The sequence below is a fragment of the Phacochoerus africanus genome, chromosome 1 (genome assembly GCF_016906955.1).
Source record: "Phacochoerus africanus isolate WHEZ1 chromosome 1, ROS_Pafr_v1, whole genome shotgun sequence".
Lineage (NCBI taxonomy): Eukaryota > Metazoa > Chordata > Mammalia > Artiodactyla > Suidae > Phacochoerus > Phacochoerus africanus.
Window position 1 is genome coordinate 182,967,845 of NC_062544.1, and position 7,566 is coordinate 182,975,410.

The window sequence follows — 7,566 nt, forward strand, 5'->3', positions numbered from 1 at the left end:
CCTCTGGAAGGTATTATCAGAATTTGTTCTAAGAGTTCTATTTAATTGGACTAAAGAAAAATAGGATTAATAACAAAGTATACTTATGTAAAGGTATTTGCTAAAAGGAGAAAGTTTTATTGGACTAATGGTCTGTTTTTGATGGGGTTATAAGAGGTTTTTCTTTACCTTTTATGTAACCTTCCTAGAAAACAAAGATTATTTGTTTAATCAAAAACATTTTCTGTGCTTAACGTTGTATTTATCAGGTCCTTGATTACTTAAGAAAATGAGCCTTCTCTGTTAAAAGAGCTAAGACTTTTACAACAATGTAGCTTTCTGTATTTGCCTTTGAATTTTTTTTTTTTTTTTCTGTCTTTTTGCCATTTCTTGGGCCACTCCCGTGGCATATGGAAGTTCCCAGGCTAGGGGTCTAATCGGAGCTGAAGCCGCTGGCCTACACCAGGGCCACAGCAACGCTGGATCCGAGCCACGTCTGCAACCTACACCACAACTTACCGCAACACCAGATCATTAACCCACTGAGCAAGGGCAGGAATCGAACCCTCAACTTCATGGTTCCTAGTCGGATTCGTTAACCACTGCGGCACGACGGGAACTCCCTGCCTTTGAATTTTTTGATTGTCACTTCGGTTAGATGGATAACTAAGTATTCTTGCCCAATGACTTATGGTCCTATTTCATTTTTTAATCTTTTTGATATTTTTGACAAACTTCCCAAAAATGAAATTCTAGATATTGCTGATCTTGAAAATTATTTGGCATTTTCCAGAAGGTCCCTGGAACATCTCAAAAGATGTGCTTTCTCTCCTTATGAAAAGAAGATGTTTGAATTACTTAGGCTTATTTTGGTATGTTAAATTTCATGGTTAACATTTTCAAATAAGAAGTGATGCCAGGAGTTCCCTTCGTGGCGCAGTGGTTAACGAATCCGACTAGGAAACATGAGGTTGCGGGTTCGGTCCCTGCCCTTGCTCAGTGGGTTAACGATCCAGCGTTGCCGTGAGCTGTGGTGTAGGTTGCAGACACTGCTGGGATCCCGCGTTGCTGTGGCTCTGGCGTAGGCCGGTGGCTACAGCTCCGATTTGACCCCTAGCCTGGGAACCTCCATATGCCGCGGGAGCGGCCCAATAAATAGCAACAACAACAATAACAACAACCACAAAAAAGACAAAAAAAAAAAAAAGTGATGCCAAATTTCACTAGGATCTATTTATATAAATTTCCCCCAAATTTGAAATGTTCTGGTAAGATGTTATCAATCATAATTTTTGTTATGAATTATGGAACATATATTGTCCTTTGTTTTTTTCTTTTCAATGTGTATTGTGCTCTTTTGGTGATTGCACAGCGTTCAAAGCTATAATCATTTCAAAGCCATATTCTTATAACTATTAAATAAGTACTGGATTGTTAACATCTGAAAAGGGAGTTTGCCAAAACTTTACTAAAAATTCATTCCCAAAGGATTGTGTAGCAAAAATGTATGAAATTGCAGATAAACTTTGACTAGAAACACTAAAATAATCAATTATTGAGCAATCTAAAAGAAGTTACATTGTCAAAATTCTTTAGTTAAGATGAACATGATGGCTTATTTTCCATGAACAATTGAACACTTTAGAAAAAACTAAAGTTTATAGCAGAAAAATCAAATTTTTGCCATGTAAACTTATAATATCCCTTTCCAATCTGAACTCATCAAAAAGAAACAAAATGTAATATGAAATTAATGGGGCAACGAGAAATTTATAAATAATTCAAATTATGTGAATAATTTAAAAGAACAAGTTACTCTATAAACATTGATAATTTTAATGCTATTAATTGGCAATATTTATTTGAAAATGTATTTAAACAAAATATTGTTCTGGAGGTTAGGAGTCTCACGTTGTTGCCAGGTTTGGTGAGTCCTCCTCCCTTGGCTTGCAGGTGGCTGCCTTCTTGCCATGTCTTCACATTGTCTTTTCTCTTTAGATGTGCATGTCTGTGTCCTATTCTCTCCTTCTTACATGCAATTAAGGCCCACCCTGAGAAGTCTCATTTTAATTTTATTACTTCTTAAAAGTTCTCATCTCCAAAAACACATACATTCTGAGGCACTGAGAGTTAGTACAATGTACAGATTTTGGTTGGCAACGTAATTCATAACATGAAATTTAAATGCAGACATTAGGAAAAAAGGATTGATGATCAGTTGATAAGTATTTTTAGCAGAGGATATAAGGTCAACCCAATACTTTTTCTCCCTTTATTCAATGGTAACATAATTCCTGACATTTAGCTCAGTATATGATATTCAGAATAAAGACCCCCAAACCTTAATATTTGATTGCATTAGTCAGGTATAGACATATAACTATATTTTTATCATTGATGCTTAAATTTTTGAGCAAAATTTAGAAGTACCCTTAATTTTTTCTTTTGCCTTCCTTCCTGTTAGCTGTAGTACTGATGAAATAGCTAGATTGTTAGAATCTACTTTGGATCAGAGGATAATTTGGAGAATAGAATATATACATATTGAAAATACAATACAAATACTTTGGACTCACTGTGCCCTAAAAAGAGCACTTCTAGTACTTTTTAAAAACTATTAATTTTCCAGCTTTATTGAGATATTATTGAAATATATCATTGTGTAAACTAAAGGTGTAAAATGTGGTGAGTTGATATATGTACATATTGGGAAATAATTACTATACAAATGTTAGCTATCACATCTATCAATTGATAGAATTTCAATTTCTGTGTATGTTAAGAATTTTTAAGCTTCACTCTTAGCAATTCTATATATACAATACTCTATTTTAAAGTATAGTGATTTGATGGTACATTATAACTCCAGAACTTATTAATCTTATAACTGGAAGTTTGTATCCTTTGACCACCTTTCTTCATGTTCCCCACCCCATCCTCCACTTTTGGCAATTACCAGTCTACTCTCTGTTTCTGTAAGTTCAGCTTTTTAATATTCCATATATAAAATCATACAGTATTTATCTTTCTCTGTCTGACTTATTTTACTTAGCACATTGCCCTCAACATCCATCTATGTTGTCACAAATAGCAGGAGTTCCTTTTTTATGGCTGAATAATAGTCCATTTCTCATACCTGTGAGTTTCTTCTTCAGGTTATCATTCAATTAAATAAAAACAGAAAGGAAGGTGCCTATCCATAGCTTCCTATGGCTCACAAGGGTAATTTCCCCTCCCTAAGAAAAGCAGGGAGGCCATAACACTGAGATAATGGCAGAGGTTAGGACAAAAAGCCCAAGACCTCTTTCTTCTAAATTTTGTTACAAAAAGAAATCTTAGCCACAAATGGATAGGGGAAAATTTACCTGGCTCTTCTTCTAGGTCTAATTGCTGGTAGCAGTAAGCTTTGTCCCATTCTCCATGTCTATCTGAGCCCCTGTGGTTTAGTTGCCCATATACCAACAATGATTTTTTTTTTTTTTTGAGGAAGTAAGAACACAGTTGGCTTCCTGGGAAGAATCCCACAATGTTTGGGGACCTGGAAGTGCATGTTGGGCTTTCTTCTCCACCTGGAGAAACCATAGGCCCATGGGGTTCCTCTTGGTGCAGTGCTGTGCTGGCCTGGGGGAGTGGTAAAAAATGTCCAAGAACAGCCACTCAGCTTTTCTTACCTTTGTAACACAGTCCTTCTCAGTCTTTGTGTTCTAGGGGAGTACTTCAGACTTAGGGTTCTGTGATTTTCAAAATGGTATTTTGTCTATGAATAGTTGTATGGGTAGTTGCTAGATGGTCTGCTTGTGAGGGTGAATGAAGTGGGAAACTATTTACATTGATATCCTGATTACATCAACTCCTCCACCTCCACTTTTTTGAGAATAAGAAAAAGAAAATTCCTATTTAAATATATAATTTCAATGGCTTTTACTGTTATCTCTAAATGTATACCTAACTAACCCTTAATCAATTCAATAAATCAGACTAAAATGACTATAAATCTAAAAAGTATTAGGTAACATGAGTGAATATGGAAAAAAACAGTTACATAGAAAAGATCAAAATAATTAAAGCTGGTTCTAGAAAATGACTCAATATAAAAGAAATTCTGGAAAAATATTTTGAGAAAAAAAAGAGAAAATAGAAATAAACCATATTGGGAACAAAACAGGAGACACTGGGAAAATATTAGATAAGGGTTGTAAAGTACAAATAACTGATCAATTATCCACAGATGTAATCAACCATTTTTGGTTATTAGTTAAATTTCAGGCTCTCTTAGTGTCCACTGACATCACCCCCATGGGGAAAAGAGTGGTGCCTAATTACTGCCAGTGAAGGTGAAGTTCAGACTCTCCACTCAGCCTTTGCTGCGTTTTTTGTTTTTTGTTTTTTTTTCTTTTTTTTTTTTAATCTCCCTTGATGGAAGAGAACTGCTCTGTATAGTATCCTCAGGAGCCTTTATCAAGATGTTCTCTCCTCAGACAGTGAAGGACTAGGGTTTATTTTTGTTCTAAGGCTCTTTGCAAATAGTGAATGAGGAGTTGGGAATCTGGTGATAAGGCCATTTACCAATCCAATTTTGGCTCACAAATTAAGTTCATTTAATTATGGCTTAAGGTTGGTCATAAAAATTAAAAAGAAAGCCAAAGTCACATATATTTCTGTATCCACTTCTGAATACTGTCCAGTTATGTTAACTCATTCTGGGAGTTTCTTCTGGATTCTGCCTTTCTTATTTGCAAGATTTAATTAGAGTCGCATCTACTTTTACAAGAAGGATTCTCGTAAATCCCCCAAAAGATGTTATCTAACATACAAATTTTTCTAAATCTGCTTTATGTTCTATGCAATTTGTAGTCTTATAAATTGTCTTCAGAATCTTTCCACTCTGTTTTTATACCTTTTGTTTAAGTCTGAGACTGCTTTGTGGATATGAAGTAATAGTTGTTGGGGAGTTCCCATCATGGCACCACAGAAATGAATGTTTCAGGTTCCATCTCTGGCCTCGCTCAGCGGGTTAAGGATCCTGTGTTGCCATGAGCTGTGGTATAGGTCTCAGACGCGGCTCAGATCTGGTGTTGCTGTGGCTCTGGTGTATGCCGGCAGCAACAGCTCTGATTAGACCCCTAGCCTGGGCAGCTTCATATGCTGTGGGTGCGGCCCTAAAAAGACAAAAAGACAAAAAAGAAAAATAAATAACAGTTGTAGATCTGAATATGCTGAATTATATAATCTCAGAATTTTGAATATTCTTAGATAATATTTCTCATTAGAGAATGATACCAGCCCTCAAAGCAATTATGAGGATCATACCTGTATCCAAGTGTAATTAATTTTAAGAAGCAGTTAAAAGCTGTGGGTGTTTCTGGTTTAAAAAAATGAAAGAAAGTGCATCATAAAGAAGGTTATGGAGAGATGATAATGAAAGCACATAGTACATGGAAGATGGCCACTGAAATAAAGACTATTACATTCAAATTGTGATTTGGGTGATAGAGAGGAACATAAATATTTGTAGGTATATAATTTTTCTTGGCCAAGGGATTTTTTTTTTTCAAAACAATCCTGGAATCTGAAATTGTTTAGGAACTTTCACATACTAATGCAGAATGCAGACCATTGGATGTTTGGGATTTTACATCCTTCCATTTTTAGCTACTTTTCAAATGAACATTTTGTTCATATTGAAAGTTTCCCAAAAGACCACTGAATTCTTAATTACTCTTGGTGAAATCTTGTAATTTAAAAAATAAGTATACAAATTTAGAACCATAGATTGACTACTCTTAAGACAGAGTAATCTCGTGGAGTGTACACATCTTAAAATAAGACAGACCTACCAGAGTCTTGAAAGTGTTCATCGACTAAAGTTGTTTATATACCTTATTTCTCAAGCCTCTAATTTAATGGCTAGCTTCCTCTTTCAGACCTGAAAATTTTTCAATTCCTTGAAAAAAAAATTTTAGGCAGGAGTTTGTTTCCTGACCAGATTCTTAGGGGGAAAAAAGAAGTGAGATTAGAGAAACTCTTCACAAAGTTTTGATAACTGAACCAAGGAAATATTTTTCTGTAAAGAACAATGCTCTGTTGAAGCCTAAATTCATCATTCTTTAAGGAATGACAATAAAAGTTCTACATCCATCCTCTTTTATATGATCTTCCTCTTGATGACTCACAGCAAAATGTGGCAAGGACTGATAGTGCTATTGCTACTGTTACTATAAAGGTTGATTTCTGTCTGTGACAAGAGTTTTTATATCTGCATAGATAATCAAAAATTTCTAAAAATGTTGCTTATTCATAGGAAAGTATTCGGGAACGTGACCAACAAAAAAATCAGAGTCAGACATAATGCAACCTCTGTCTCACTATTTCTCATTGCAGGAGGAGGTAGGATGGGGGTGCCCTCTGAAAGGAGGTTAACATGTCCTCCCAGGATTATAATGCTTCCACTTGGGGGATTTTGAATTATAGCAATGAGGGGTCTTGAATGGATCTCAGTGTAACTTCCAGGGATGTCAGCTGTTTGGTTCTTCTGCAAAACCACCCAGCAAAACTGATTACTCAAGCAAATTAAGTTAACTAAACTTATTTTAGTAAAAAAGAGCACCATTTTTCACAATCTCAATAATTCTTAGAAGGAATTGGTTGGTTAGAGAAAATATTTACACATCTTTGCCTGTACTCTAAATTTCTTTAAAAGGTTTCAAGGTGAGACACTAGTTAGAACCAGGCCAAGGCAGCAACACAGTAGTGTAGGATTAATGGACACTAGGAATTGAAGGTCATGAAGTAAATCTTGATAAGTGAATTATTAATTCACAAGTTAGCTGTTTACTTAGCTTTCTATTCTTCTGATAGAAGAGACTTTGTCTAGATATACAAATTGGTTTGCTGACAATGAAGTTATTTATTGTTTTGTAACCTTAACACTCTGGGCAAGAATTTCCTGAAACAGATAGTTGTCATGTTGACATAGAGGATCTAGGTCCTTAATCCTGATAATCAAGATGTAGATGCTAGTGATCTTAATTCTCAACATTAAGTAAAGTACATGAAAATAAAATATTAACATTTGCTTACATTAAATCATCTTTTATAAAATGAAAAAAAAAACTAATTTGAAAGATAATCCTGGCCTGTGAAATGGTATTTGCAACAATTAAAACAAAGAAATATTACCAGGAGATATATATGAGTAACTTCTACAAATGTGAAAAAGAAATATAAACAAAATGTATTTTGTAGAAGAAATCTTCTAATTGGTCACCAATCCATGAGGATTTATTCAGCTTCTCTAGTATTAGGAGAAATACAAACCAAACAGTTAAGCACCAATAAACAACTATAAATTGGCATTAATTAAAAATTTTAAAATGCTTCATTTGTGTTAAAAACTGTTGCTAAAAATATGGAGGTATGGAATTCCCATTGTGGCTCAGGGGAAATGAACCCAACTAGTATCCATAAGGACACAGGTTTGATTCCCGGCCCTGCTCAGTGGGTTAAGGATCTGGTGTTGCCACAAGCTGCAGTGTAGGTTACAGAGGTGACTTGGATCTGCTGTTCCTGTGGCTGTGGGATTAGGCT